Consider the following 16,404-nt stretch of genomic DNA (forward strand, 5'->3'; position numbering starts at 1 on the left):
AATTGTAGCCTGAATTGTAAGCAGTTTTCCCATCTGCAGGTTGTATCTCTGGTTTGCAATTGACACTGAGCTGGTGGGATACTACTATAATGTCTCCCATACATATCACACAGAGATGGAGTCCTGCTGAGAAAAGTTCACACTGAGACAAGGAGCAGCAGGTAAAAAAGAAAAAACTTGTTAGAAAGCTCAGCAGGTTCTTTCCGTATCTTCCTCTACCTGCTTCCTCCCTCCTACTCCCCTTACCCTCTCCAAATGATGGGCTGTCTTACATGACACACATATGAGCCTCACAAACTCACATATGAGCGCTTTTTTCAGTGTATAAAAAGTTCAGGAGTATGGGGAGCAGAGGAAGAAGTGTCTTATAAGTGGGAAGGAAGCAGATTTCTCTGATAAGACATATTACAAACTTTCACAAATTTGTCTGTCCATTCCTGGGTCTGAAACCAGTGAATCCTTGCATTGCACAGTGCGTGCACTAGGGGGATTCAGAACTCAGCAGTCACACAGAGTGATTGCAGACTTATCAATTTAGACTGGACAACCCCCTTTAAGACTGAGGTCACACAATGCATATTTGGTGCAGATTTTTCAAAGCAGATTACTGAATACAAATATACAAATCCTCAGAATATCTGCATCTAAAATCTTCACTTGAGTAGAGATGGGTAAACCCGAACAGTAAAGTTCGGCATCCACACCGAACACTTACTGTTCAGGCACAAAACACCGCTCACGGACCTCACCACGATGTCCGTGTTACTGTTCGGGTTCGGCCACCCGAACACCAGGTGTTTGTGCATGACACGATGGAAAAAAATGCTTTTTATCAGCAGTAAAATCATCACTGCCGGTCAGACAGCATCGGTTTCCACGCTGTCAAATGACAGCATGAGCCCCCAGCTATGATCGGAGATATAAAAGTTTACCTACGGTAATTGGTGTCAGCTGATGGGACTACTGCTCCCATCAGCCCCCGCCTGCTGCCGCTAATAAAGGCTCCTTTTCACTTGCGAGACATACGGCCGTGTCTCGCAGGTTAAAACCTTCCTCTGGCGCCAGCACTTGGGAGCGGAGCATGCAGATCCATGTGTTGCTATGCAGCCGCACGCTCCGCTATGGAGTGCCTGCGCCAGAGGAGGGTTTTAACCTGCGAGAGACTGCCGTATGTCTTGCAAGTGAAAAGGAGCCCTAACAGTGAGAGCAGGAGCGGCTGATGTGAGTATTCATCTGCCAGCACGCAATAAATAATAATAATAATAATAATAATAATAATAAAAAAAAAAAAACAAAAAAAAAAACACGGAGGGTTTCCCCTATATTTTTGATAAACATCCAGGCAAAATGGACAGCTGGGGACTGCAACCCTTAACTGTCAGCATTGGCAAGGTTGGTTATCAAGAATAGAGGGGGTCCCCATTCTGATTTTTAAAATTAGTAATGGAGAGGTGTTTATAAGACACCTCTCCATTACTAACCTGTGGGCTTGAAGTCACCGGACAATGCTACAGGCAAGTGGGAAAAGACGGGCAAAGCTCCAGAATTGGTGTATATAATAGATGCGCCTTTTCTGGGCAGCTGCTGCTGCTATTTTTAGGTTGTGGGGGCCAATATCCATAGACCCTTACCAGCCTGAGGATACCAGCCCCCAGCTCTCTGGTTAAGCAAACCTGGTTGTCAAAAATGAGGGGCAACAAACGTTATTTTTTTATTATTTTTTTTTTAAATTATTTATTTATTTAAAAAAATCAGAGTGAGGACCCCTCTATTCTTGATAACCAGCCTTGCTGAAGCTGACAGCTGAGGGTTGTGAGTTTTGCCTGGCTCGTTAACAAAAATACAGGAGAACCCAAGCAGTTTTTTTTTAAATTATTTATTTACAGCGCAGGCACCAGCTGATGAATACTCCTATCAGTTGCTCCTGCTCTGACTGTTGTTAGCAGTAACAGGGATCGGCTAATGGGAGGAGTAGTTCCATCAGCTGACACCAGTGACCGGAGGTAAACTTTATACCTCCAATCACAGCTTCTGCAGCTGCCTGCTGGAGGTGATGATTTTACCACCGATCAGAAGCGGTATTTGCTGCGCTGCCATGCACACGTCAGCGTGGCAAACACTGGATGTTCGAGACCCCCATTCAATTTAACTGAGCCCAAGTTCGGGTCTGGGTATTGTTCTGGTACGAGAACCCAAACTTTTTGTAAGTGTTCAGCTAAACCCAAACATCGAACTGTCTGTCCATCTCTACACTTGAGCACTTTTATTTGTTTTTTTTATGGGAAAACTCACCAAAAACGCAACAAAACAATGCCATGAGAGCTTTGAGTCCCCATTGACATGAAGTGCATTTAAAGGACAGAAATTAAAGAGCCAAAGATTTTTAAATAAATTAAAAACAAAAACTCTACAAAAGCCAATTTCCATGTTCATTCAGCACAAAAAAAAATCCCACAGCACATGGATGAGATTAAGTTAACACTCTTCTGTTTTACCGGCACAGTAACATGCTATCAATTTTCTGCACTAAAAAACCGCATCAACTACTCAACATGTGAACCTAGCCTAAATGGAGCCGTGTTGCAGGTCCCATAAGCTGATGCTAGCAATTAATACATCAAAGAGAACTACGGCTGTTCCTGACCCTTCATCCTTAGCTAAGAGTCCCAAAAATGAGACCCCCACTGATCATGAAATTATCACATATCCTCCCAGCATTTCAATTACCATGACACATTAATCTTCAATTCCGGCCTCCATTTATTATTAATGGTTACTATTAATAATGGATTATTAAAACGCTTGCTTATCAAAAAGAAAACATGCCATCAGATTCATGTATATTTCAGATGACCGGAGATGTAACGATTTTCTTTATACAGCTGAACTGCTGATCTACATTCATTTAAAGGGACTCTGTCACCTCTGTCACCTCAAATTGGTGGGAAATTTAAATGACTTTTTACCTGTCCGATGGGCGGCATTTCATCTTCATTTCTCCACCCCGTCCGTCCCTGTTGTCCGCAATATGTTAGTGAATTAGAGTACTTGTGCGCCATAGTTGGCGCATGCGCAATGCAATCTTCGGTCGCGCACGCGCAGTATGCTTTGCCCAACTGCAGGCAAAGCCGAAAAGCATTATTATAGGTATGAAACTGGTGAATCCCCGCAGCGCACTGTGGCTTGTTACCCACATCTAGTGAGAATTTCATGTCAATAGCACCTTTAGAGATATATTTACTTAGAAACATGTTCAATACTTATTTCACCTGCTATAGATATGTATTGGATTATTTTATCAATTTATTTATGGGGTTGGCCACTACATAATGAGTTTCTTTCATTTGAACTAACTGCTATAGATGAGCCCCCTGGTAAATACCTTGTTGTCCCAAATCCTTGTATGCCCTGAGCTGCCCCACCGGTCACATGGTGTCTGGAGTAGAGTCCTCTTACAACCTGGGATGTCCGGACTCTGACGTGACATCACAATCACGTGCCATCACATGCTATACATCCATTTACAGTAGAACATGTTTAGTAAGTAAGCGGCATAGGTGGATACGTTTCATTGTCAGGGATGGTGTTCTGGTGCTTTGTGTTCCCTTTATGCCTTCTATGCACTTTATCAAGGACTTGCCTGCAGTCGTCTCCTGAAGAGATGGTGCTCAGGCTGTGAGAATGTGTGAAGATAAAAACGAAGAAGAGAGAAGTACTACCGCAAACATGTACACCATCCAAAAAATAATAATAATAATGAAATGATAAAGTTTTTACTAGCACACCTTAGACACCACAAACAGATTAAAACATAATTAAAATCCAAAAAACACCATATATCACTCAGGAATGATTTACATAACTTGGTGTACAAGGTTGTTACACCAATAACCTATACTAAACCTACTGGCTCATGAGGTAATGTAAAGCCTGATAAAGAAGAAACATGGGTAACCCCACGTAGTCAAGAGCAAAGCCCCATCAGGGGAAGGGAAACATGAATCCCCTGCCCAAAGCAACCACCATGAGAGAAACCACAGTCATAAGGTTTAGAGGTAAACAAGGGTTAAATTACCCAATATGGTACGTATAAAAGGAGGTAATCCTCCTAAATGTAGATCCTGGTGAGAAGGACTATGTCCCACGCGTATTGCCCCAACAAGCAGGGCTTCCCTGTGGTTTCTCTCATGGTGGTTGCTTTGGGCAGGGGATTCACGTTTCCTTTCCCCTGGTGGGGTTTGCTCTTGACTACGTGGGGTTACCCATGTTTCTTCTTTTTCGGGCTTTACATTACCGCATGAGCCAGTAGGTTTAGTATAGGTTATTGGTTTAACAACCTTGTACACCAAATTGTGTAAATCATTCCTGAGTGATACATGGTGTTTGTTTTTTGGATTTTAATTATGTTTTTATCTGTTTGTGGTGTCTAAGGTGTGCTAATAAAAACTTTGTTTATCATTTCAGTATTATTATTATTTATTTTTTTTGGGATGGTGTGCATATTTGCGGTAGTACTTCTCTCTTCTTTGGTTACAATTTTTTTACTACTGACATTGCACCCCCAGTTTCTCATGGTGGCATACATAGTGGTGCGCCTGGTTTCTACATATTTTACAGTGTGTGAAGATGAGGATGACAGAGGAGTGGGAAGGTTTAGGACGATTTACAGGTCTGTGCGCACTGCTGGGGTGCAGCCCAGCACAAGTGGTCATGGGAAATGTTGTGAGAAGGAAGCAAGGGGTTCTGAGGAGGAAGTGATGGGTGTGAAAACAGAGCTGATGCCAGGGGAAAGGAAGGGAAGAGGGAAGGTATAAAACAGGAAAATTGGCAGAAACAGTATCCACATAGTGGACAGCCTCTTTAAAGGGATTGTCCCACAAATAACAGTTAAATTAATAGATCTTGGAATAATTATAAGTTCCACAACTGGATGTGTTCAATAAAATGTTCCTGTGCTGAGATAATCATATAAATGTGCCCCTGCTGTGTACTGTGTAATGGCCGTGTCTGACCGTACAGGGACATGGTCTGACGCAGAAACCAGGCCGGAACCTATGTCATCACGCTGCCCACACTCCTTAATTGGCTGAAAAAATGGCGGGGAAGGCGTCATACAAAACGCGACTTTGGCGCCAAGATCGCCGACCACGTGGCCGATCACACGCTGGGGTCGGGTTTCACGAAACCCGACTTTGCCAAAAGTAGGCGACTTTTGAAAATGAACGATCCGTTTCGCTCAACCCTAGTTTTCAGCACACAAAAAAAAATGCGCTGAAAATCTCGGCTTATACATGAGTATATACAGTATGCGTCGTACCTATGGGTACAAAATGGTTACAATACCCCCGGATAAAATCCTTGAAGAGTGTTGTCTCCACTGTTTAGGCATATTTTAACCATTATAACGTCCTAAAAAAAAAAAAAAAAAGGTTTCCAAAATTGTGCTAATGTAAGGTTGACATGTGGGAAATGTTATTTATTAACTATTTTGTGTGATACGACTCTCTGTCTTAATAGCACAAAAATTAAAAGTTTGAAAATTGAACAGTTTTCCAAATTTTTGCCAAATTTCCGTTTTTTTCATAAATAAACACAAAACGTATCGAATAAATTTTACCACTATCATGAAGTACAATAGGTCAAGAAAAACAATCTCAGAGTTGGTGGGATCTGTTTACATGGGATCATAAGGTGTCGAAAACAACGTGCAGCACAAAAGATAATTTCACCCGACGAATGAACGGTCTTCTTGTTCATCGGGAGATTGGCAACATGTTTAGACTAAGATTTTTGTGAAATGACCATTCATAACTTTCTTGCAGTGTAAATGATGGTCTATAATTTGCCTAACAAAAAAAAATAAAATAAAATGGAAAATGGCAGTATAGTAGTATTTATGCCATAAGCGAGGCATCTGGTGAGGAATTTTTAGGGAATTGTGACAATATGGTTTCCTAATATAGAAAAGCTAGACAATGCCTATCGGGAAGGACGGTACACCTAATGCAAGTTGGAACTACAAGGGAGATAATAAGGCAGTTTATTTTTATTCTCCTTTCTCTATCAGATATGAACTCAAATATGTAAAATAATCACCAATGATTTTAGTACATTTCCATATAAAAAGTCTTTTCAATGTCATGACAAGGGCATGTGGCAAACGCTGTCCCAATCTTGAGGTCTCAGACAAGTTACACACCTGTAATGGTGCCGGCATCTCTGTATTCTCTCGGACCCAGAGCATCTTCAGGTCCCGCGGCTTCGCTTACATAGTGCTCTTCATCAATGCCTGCAGCACAGGCTAGGTCTGCATTGTCGCCTACTAGTGGAATGGGCACGATGGCGGCCGAGGTGTCGTGTTGCACAGCTGTGGGGTCCAGCTTGGCAGGTTTCACGGAAAGGTGCAAACTGCCATCGATTGTAGCAGTGTTGGTGCCGTGGTCTAGTAGTCCATAGGTTCTCCCAGTGTGTGATTACTAATGTCATAGACAATAGCTGCAGAGAAAAGAAAGCATTTGTTAAAGTAGAAATGTTTCCTATTTGTTACACGCAATAGAGAACATGTATGTGGGATGTTACAGTAAAAAAGTAAACTTTATTTTTTTTATTTTAGCAATTTGTCCAGCACAGAAATTTATGAAACTTCACAAATCACTTAATTCCTGAAAAAATAAAAGCATGTAAGTGGCTTCCAAACCCCTGCTTTTCCCCAGTCTACATAGGTACATAGGTACCTGCCTTCAGCTGCAGTGATCTCAGAATGTGCTTGTTTGGAGGACAGATGATGGCAGTGATGGGGTCAGCTCCTGCGTCTCACTAAAGGTACCGTCACACTCCGCGACGCTGCAGCGATATAGACAACGAGCCGATCGCTGCAGCGTCGCTGTTTAGGTCGCTGGGGAGCTGTCACACAGACAGCTCTCTCCAGCGACCAATGATCAGGGGAACGACTTCGGCATCGTTGAAACTGTCTTCAACGATGCCGAAGTCCCCCTGCAGCACCCGGGTAACCAGGGTAAACATCGGGTTACTAAGTGCAGGGCCGCGCTTAGTAACCCGATATTTACCCTGGTTACTATTGTAAAAGTAAAAAAAAAAACCACTACATACTCACCTTCTGATGTCTGTCACGTCCCCCGGCGTCCACAGGGTTACGCGCTGCTGCTCAGAGCTTCCTGCACTGAATGTGTCAGCGCCGGCAGTAGCAGAGCACAGGGCTCACACAGAGGCCAATCACAGGGCTCACACAGACGCCATACCGGGCTCACACAGACACCACACCGGGCTCACACAGACACCACACCGGGCTCACACAGATGCCAATCACAGGGCTCACACAGACACCACACCGGGCTCACACAGACGCCATACCGGGCTCACACAGACACCACACCGGGCTCACACAGACGCCACACCGGGCTCACACAGACGCCACACCGGGCTCACACAGACGCCACACCGGGCTCACACAGATGCCAATCACAGGGCTCACACAGAGGACAATCACAGGGCTCACACACAGACACCAATCACAGGGCTCACACAGATGACAATCACAGGGCTCACGCAGAGGCCAATCACAGGGCTCACACAGAGGCCAATCACAGGGCTCACACAGAGGACAATCACAGGGCTCACACAGAGGACAATCACAGGGCTCACACAGAGGACAATCACAGGGCTCACACAGAGGCCAATCACAGGGCTCACACAGACACCATATGCAGAATCTGTGGATCTCACTCCAGTCGCGGACAGCAATGCATGGAATGGCTGCTGGTTTCCCAACCGGTGCGTGAGAATGAAATACACGAAGAGATCATGATCCCATGGCAGTCTAAATGATAAGCGGATAAGATGTTGGAGGAGAGTGTTCAGATAAGCACAACACTCAGAGGAGGAGACAGGAGCAGACCCTTTCATTGCCATCATCTGTACTCCAAATCAGACCTGGGCAAAGTGCGGCACGCGGGTCACATCCGTCCTTCTGGCTGTTCCAACCCAGCCTGCTGACCAAGACAGCCGAGGGGCTGAAAACAGTGGCCCATGGTCTTTCTGTGGACATGGAGAGACTTTGGGGTCTTACTGTGGACATGTGGAGGCTATGGGAGTCTTATTGTGGACATTGGAAGGCTATGGGGGTCTTACTGGGGACATGAGGAGGCTATGGGGGTCTTACTGTGGACATGGGGATGCTATGGAGGTCTTAATGTGGACATGAGGAGGCTATGGGTCTTTACTGGGGACATGAGGAGGCTATGGTGTCTTACTTGGAGCATGAGGAGCTATGGGGGTCTTATTGTGGACATGAGGAGGCTATGAGGTCTTACTGTGGACATGGGGAGGCTATGGGGATCTTACTGTGGACATGGGGAGACTATGGGTGTCTTACTGTGGACATGAGGAGAATATGGGGGCTTATCATAGACATGGGGAGGTTATCGGACTCATGCTTGCCATGGGGTGGCTGTGTGGGGCCCAAATGCAGGACATGGGGAGGCTGTGTGGGCCTCATATGCTGGATATGGGGTGGCTGTGTGGGGCTCATATGCTGGACATGGGGAGGCTGTGTGGGCCTCATATGCTGGATATGGGGAGGCTGTGTGAGGCTCATATGCTGGACATCGGGGGGCTGTGTGGGGCTCATTTGCTGGACATATGGATATATAGAAGGGGCTGTACTCAGGTTCAAACGGTATATAGGGTAATGTCTGCATACCTAATTCTGCTCAATATTGAGTGATATAATTTAAAATATTAATCCTTCTATATTATTTAAAAACACTCTTTCAGTGATTACTATGTATCTCCGTTCATACTGCACCCACAAACAAATGATACACCATTTGAAAGGTAAACTTGCCCCCTTCAGCAAGAAAATAGCCAAACAAACCACACATCCTCGATGTGATCACAAAATACAGTTTAAACATTAATTTTCATAAACCTGCAGTAAGGAATAATGACCTGCAGGTGGTACCACACTACCCCAAAGCCACTACCACAAAGCTGCTTACAGACATCACAAAGAAATCCTAACATTTGCCTTGGGGGCTTTCCAGCTTGCCGAACTCCTTGCCATGCCAAGTCGATTTCGGGCACACTGGAGGATTGCACACTTCACTGCAGGTGAGTCACATATGCAAACACATTTTTAAGCATGCACTGCTTTTTCAGTGATTACTTTGCTCCACACACACAAATGGTGAGTCACATATGCAAACACGCACTGCTTTTTCGGTGATTACTTCGTCCCACACACACACAAATAATACACCATTTGAAAGGTAAACTTGCCCCCTTCAGCAAGAAAAGACACAAACAAACCACACATTCATGATTTGATCAATAAATACAGTTTAAACATTCATTTTCAGAAACCTGCAGAAAAAAAACAATAACCTGCAGGTGGCACCACAACCTCAAGACATTTTTTTAGCCTCTACTTCTCAAAACAATTTATTGTATTACCAATCTACATATATAAATACCTCTCTGTGATTATCATATCATTAAATGCATTAACATTTCACCAGCTTGATTTTCCTGAAATTGCCTGCGCCCCCGACAACCAATGTGCAAAACTTTTGCAAGGGCCAACTAGTTAGAATTATTATATTAATAGTTATATGATGATATTAATATTGAGCTTAATTCATTTCACCCTATTGGTTCGGCCCTCCACAACAGTCACGGTCTCTCATGTGGCCCCTCGGGAAAATTAATTGTCCACCCCTGCTCCAAATGATTATTTTTTAGTTACTTACAGCTGAAGCAAATAAATAGGCTGGAAAAGCAAATATGTGTGAACATGGCCTTAAACCTTCCAAGATCCTAACAAAATAAATGAACATTTTACAAATGATGCTGATATGAGGTAAATGTGATTTATTAACTGTTTTGTGTGGTGTGACTATCTGGATGAAAGGAATACTCATTCAAAATTAGAAAACTGCTATTTTTTTTTAAAGTTTTTGTAAAATGTTGGATAGTTTTATAAATAAACGTAAAACATAATTACCTACATTTGTGATTAACATAAATCAAATTGTATCACGAAAAAAACTACCTCAAAATCACTGGGATGTGTAGGAGCAATCCAGAGTTATTACCACATAAAGTCACACATCAGATTTGAAACATTTGGCCCGGTCACTAATGGGGTTAAGGCACAGAGTAGAATGGAAAAAGAAAATTAGCAAGATTTCCCCACTGATCGCTGCATCCAGATTCTTCATGATACACAGGAAACGCAACTCCAGCAATCATTGCCTGAGGGCTCTTTCAGACATCAGTGTGTCCAGTACATGTGGTGACACTTACATATTCTAGTGAATGGGTCTGTGCTCAGATCAGTGAGTTTCCACGGGGGCAAAATACGCTGACATGTCCTTTTTTTTTAATCAGCAGCAAGAACCGCAAAAAGTCTCACATATGTACACAGAGAGGGCATCCTTGTGTCATCAATGTGACATGTACCGGCACCTGGGAAGGAGAAAACTGTTAGCGCTGTTCCCCGGCGGCGGGTGCTGAAGACCGCTCTCAACATTCTCCCCTGCTCGCGCTGATCACCAGCAGTTGAGGTGTTACTAGTGGCAGCTGGTTTAGGCTGTTGGGAGTAATAGTCGCATCAGCGGCTGTCTGTTTTCGCTGTTATCAGTTGATTACAACTCAACATTCTCCCCTGCTTGCTGGGGAACAATGCTAACAGTAACGCTGCTCCTCAGCCACTGTTACATGTGGTACTGAAGCGGCACATGGCTGCCACATGTGTCACAAGTATTACACACATGTACACACGGACATCTCTGGTACCAGAAATATCAGGACATGTGAAAGAGGCCTAACACAGGTCCTCACTCCAGCAAGGCATTGGCTGAATAGACATTTCCTGTGTATGGAGATGGGACCAGGAAGTGGAGACCTGTGGTGGCCAAGTACTCAAGCGTTGAGGAATTAATAGAGGCGAGTTTGGCTTCTATTTTCTTGTTTTATTCCAAATAGTGCCTTTAAAAAATAATTATCATCATATGTACAAGCCCTTTAATGTAAATATGTGAAACAATAAGAAAAAGTTTGCGATAGCACAGATTACCATTAATGGATCTGTCCACTATATAACTTCCCTCCCATTTGTCCAAATAGCTGCAGACAATTATCATTGCAATTAAACCTATGAATTTATACTTCCAAATATATAGAAAACTCCCAAAAACATAAATCGATGTATTCACATTTTACCTATCGCCACAGTCCTAGATTTGCCACAACATAATAATGTTCAAAACAACAGAACGGAGTATACAAGTCCCAATACGCATTTTATTTAAAAATTATATAATTTTATTTATATTATCAAAATATATAATTCAAACTGAGTAATCAAATATAAATACAATACATATAAATAACAGGATTAGTGGAGGAGGAAACACTATAATAGTGGCGGAGCGGATGACAACACCTATCACATCATATCACAAGGACTGCTATTGTGGGAGCCATAGTATGAAAAAAAAAAAAAAAAAAAAAGTTGCAACAGTGCAGGTTATATCACTAGCTAAAGTGCCATAGTGCCTACAGGACTCATCACCTCATATCATATAAAGCAGCTTACCCATTAGGTCTGAGATGTCTCACCACGCTCCACACACCACCCCCTTGACGCACGTTTCGCGGTCGCTTTCTCAAAAAGGGGTTTGAGAACCCCTTTTTGAGAAAGCGACCGCGAAACGTGCGTCAAGGGGGTGGTGTGTGGAGCGTGGTGAGACATCTCAGACCTAATGGGTAAGCTGCTTTATATGATATGAGGTGATGAGTCCTGTAGGCACTATAGCTAGTGATATAACCTGCACTGTTGCAACTTTTTTTTTTTTTTTTTTTTTTCATACTATGGCTCCCACAATAGCAGTCCTTGTGATATGATGTGATAGGTGTTGTCATCCGCTCCGCCACTATTATAGTGTTTCCTCCTCCACTAATCCTGTTATTTATATGTATTGTATTTATATTTGATTACTCAGTTTGAATTATATATTTTGATAATATAAATAAAATTATATAATTTTTAAATAAAATGCGTATTGGGACTTGTATACTCCGTTCTGTTGTTTTGTATTTATTGGGGAGTTTCCTAGACTGTCCTATTGTTTCGGACAGAAATATTGGGAGAGATATAACAATCCTTGTCTCTCGGCCACGCATATGTATTAATTTTTGTGAGTTTTGTATTGAACATAATAATGTTGCTTAGTGCATCCCGGGCTATATAGATTGAAGAGGAGACCAAATAATAGTCTGTACATATATAACGAAATATAGCAAATTTAATTATATATATCAAAATAAAATATAAAATCACATGGACAAGTCAAATACTGTGAGCAAGTACAAAGAAGGCAATCCAAGACAAAACAACAACATCCACCATAGTGAGACTAGCCGGGGGTGCCAATAAGCCAAAGGTACTAGAGATGGAACACATGAAAAACCTCAATGAGAGGAAACATAAATATACCTATGGTGAAGTATATAGATAGCGGAGACCAGGGATATCAAATTATATCTACACAAGTGGAGAAACTATACCAACATATCATCATTAATATAGCATAAGTCCCTAACACAATACACAAATAGTGGAACTTGTATAAGCCTATACCTAAGTATAGTCACCAACTTGTGAAAGAGTCACAATTGGTCATAGCATGAACAAATATTCATGTAGTATCTGTGGCCATAGCTAAAGCTGGTGTATTTCCCCTGCTGTCACGCTGGTGGGCACCTCAACGCGCGTTTCGCCACTAAGGCTTCGTCAGTATCATTGCAATTGTCTTTTATTACATTGCGCGCTTCGAAGCCAGCACCAAATTGCCGGTTATGCGATTTAAAGATCATCATTTGCATTTTTTTTTTTTTTTATTATTGTTTTTTGGTATTCACAGACGTTTTAAAAGGGAACTGGTCACATGAAAAAAACGCTATTAACCTTTAGATATGGGGTTAATCTGAGGGTTAATAGCGTTCTGAACCTTTCTGGCGATGGCACTTAGACCCCTGTTACAAGGAGGAAATTAAATATATTCCTCCTGGCAGCATTCGCTTTCAGTCATGGGGTGGAGCCACCACTGGTGCAGCCACCACTCTGTGTATAGAGAGCGCCGGCTGTAACCGCACCCCCGACACAGACTGACAGCAGCCTCAGAATTAGACCATATTTGCAAGTTAATAGTGCTTTTTTCACATGACTGGTTCCCTTTAAGTGCCAATGTCATCAAAATGACATGATTCAGTTCAAAATTCTAAAATATTCTTTACTTTAATTCAAAATGTGGAACAAATTTTGAGATTCTTCAAAAAGTTACAAATTATAAATAAGTAAAAAAAACCTGGAAACCTTAATCTTAGCTCACAGTGGTGTACTACACAAAAAACAAACAAACTCATAAAGTAACTTTAAAAAAGGTGCAAATAGAAAGATAAATATGGTGCAAAAAAAGGGTAGAGAACCACAAGAAGTAAAAAAACAAAAACATGCAAAGATGCACAAATCCAATAATGAGTCAGGCTCAAAGTCTAAGCTGTTTTCTTGCTGTGACTTTCCACTGAGTCTGTCCATTTTACAGGCTTTGGATTCGGTCAGATCATCACTCCCAAAGGCTACTTTCACACATCAGTTTTTTGCCGTCAGGCTCAATCCGGCGAATTCGGAAAAAAACGGATCCGGCAAAAGTTGCCGCCGGATCTGTTTTTTTCTCATAGACTTGTATTAGCGACGGACTGTGACAGATGGTCTCACGTTTTATCCGTTGTTCGCCGGATCCGAAAATTGGTTTTCCGGTGGCTGGAGAAAACAGACATAGAAACTTTTTTTGTGTCCGTCAAAATAAAGGACAGCGACGGATCCATCGCCGTCCGTCGTTTGCCACAGTGGAACCCTATGGCGCCGGATCCGTCAAATGACAGAATCCGGCGACGGATTACGTTTTTTTAACTGAGCATGCTCCGATTTTTTAGTATCCAATTAGCTGGATCAGCTAGTCGGATCCGTTGAAAAAACGGATCCGTCGCATCAGTTTTTCACAATCTGCGACGGATCCATTTTTTTCAACATTCAACGGATTGTGCCCGACGGCAAAAACCTGATGTGTGAAAGCAGCCATATCTGTAGTTGATAGGACAGAATGGGGACGGTTCTAAAAGCAGCGCACAACCCCCTTAAAATGGACATAGAATAATAGTTCCTCTTGGATTGTAATAGTGAATCATCTGATTGACAGCTGACATGTCTCGCTCTCTAGACCCTCCACGTGTTCTGTGACCCTGGGATTCAGCTAGCAGCACTGCTACGCGACATAGGATATGCCGAGTCACAGGAAGCATCCAGGGGTTAACGTAAGAGAACCTAATATGGCGCCGATCATGTGATCTGTACAGGTCATGTGAAGTGAGGTCTTCTTGCCATCCTTACATACTAAGGGCTGTAAAGTAATATCGGATATATCTTTTTAATGAGTGATCAGTGTTGTAGAAAACTGACGCCATGTGTGTTTCCAACAGAAAACATTGAGGTAATCCAGTTCTTATTCTTCCATCTGTAATGTTGTGGTATGTGGGCATAATTCTCAACAAAAAAAGAAAGCGAATACTAAACCGGCTGTTTGACGCTCATTAAGAGGAGAAATGAAGTGAACAGTTGTAGCCGAGCTGGGAGGAAGCCAGTGGTAATGGGTCACATTGTATTTGGCACAGGATATGAGGCTGCTCAGTGCCAACATATTGCTCCCAGCAAACAATCCACAGGCAGAATTTAGCTTTTTAACATCAACTCTACTAAAGCAAATATTGAAATAACCACATGATGAGAAGAATGATGGGCAATACCGCGTGTCCTGCATGCCTGACCCATCACAACTACACGGATCATCCACCAAAATAAACACACAAAAGGAAAAAAGGAAATTAAAGGGATCTGCTCACTGCATACATATCCGCAGGATATACCATAAACATATAATAGATGTCCAATGGGAGCCTTTTTGGCTATGGGGCCCTGATGCAGTCATGGAGAGGTTGTCATTCATCAGTCTTTTGTTTTTTAAATCAGATCAGATAGCAGAAAGAAAAGCGAGAACACAAGTATATAAAGGTACCTTCACACTAAACGATATCGCTAGCGATCCGTGACATTGCAGCGACGCTGCAGCGATAGCGACGATGCCGATCGCTGCAGCGTCGCTGTTTGATCGCTGGAGAGCTGTCACACAGACCGCTCTCCAGCGACCAACGATGCCGAGGTCCCCGGGTAACCAGGGTAAACATCGGGTTGCTAAGCGCAGGGCCGCGCTTAGTAACCCGATGTTTACCCTGGTTACCAGCGTAAAATGTAAAAAAAACAAACAGTACATACTTACATTCGCGTCCCCCGGCGTCCGCTTCCTCCACTGACTGAGTGCCGGCCCTAACAGCAGAGCGGTGACGTCACCGCTGTGCTGTACTTTCACTTTCACTTTACGGCGCTCAGTCAGTGTGGGAAGTGGATGCCGGGGGACGCCAAGGTGAGTATGTACTGTTTGTTTTTTTTTACATTTTACACTGGTAACCAGGGTAAACATCGGGTTACTAAGCGCGGCCCTGCGCTTAGTAACCCGATGTTTACCCTGGTTACCAGTGTAAAACATCGCTGGTATCGTTGCTTTTGGTGTCAAACACGACGATACACGCCGGTCTGACGACCAAATAAAGTTCTGAACTTTGTTCAACGACCAGCGATATCACAGCAGGATCCTGATCGCTGCTGCGTGTCAAACTAAACGATATCGCTAGCCAGGACGCTGCAATGTCACGGATCGCTAGCGATATCGTTTAGTGTGAAGGTACCTTTAATCAAAGATGCTAGTGAGAGTGCTGGGGGCAGCCATGGCGCACTGCTCTGCCCTCCCTGGCGATGGATAGCGCCGGCTCACCTGAGCTTTCTCTGCAGACAGCCCTTTCTTCAATCACCAGTGAGAGATGCGGGGCACCCTAATTAGCAAGAGGAGCGGTTCACTGAGCCTTGACAAGGGTGCACCAAGCACCCCGATTACCATATTTGATTAGTCTTCTATTTCTGCAGGAAGGTGGCAGTGATTAGAACATTTATTTGCATACAAAACCTTTTTCAGATGGATTCTGCTTGGAACCCGCCTGAAAAAGTGTTGCAACTCCTCCACAGAAAATGAACATAATGGCCAAAATTGTAAAAACAATATTGCTGTGAACATGTTCTGTCTTTTGTCACTTCTTTTAACTATTTCAGGGTTTGGAAACTGTGAAAATGTTAAAACAAGTAGCATGTTAAAGTCTGGGCTTGCCACTATGCTCGCCACTATTGTGGAAAGCTCAGAGAAAACCACCAGGGAGAAA

General features: G+C 43.0%; 1 protein-coding gene across 3 annotated transcripts in view; it reads right to left on the minus strand.

Moving 5' to 3' along the window:
• Positions 1-16,404, minus strand: part of TRAK1 (trafficking kinesin protein 1) — a 234,936-nt gene that overhangs the window by 153,485 nt on the left and 65,047 nt on the right. For all 3 annotated transcript variants that reach the window (XM_077269083.1, XM_077269080.1, XM_077269075.1), the window contains one exon: positions 6,200-6,495. The gene's annotated coding sequence lies outside the window, so the exon portion shown is untranslated. The remainder of the gene's footprint in view (positions 1-6,199; positions 6,496-16,404) is intronic.

Source organism: Ranitomeya variabilis, chromosome 6 (genome assembly GCF_051348905.1).
Source record: "Ranitomeya variabilis isolate aRanVar5 chromosome 6, aRanVar5.hap1, whole genome shotgun sequence".
NCBI classification, from domain to species: domain Eukaryota; kingdom Metazoa; phylum Chordata; class Amphibia; order Anura; family Dendrobatidae; genus Ranitomeya; species Ranitomeya variabilis.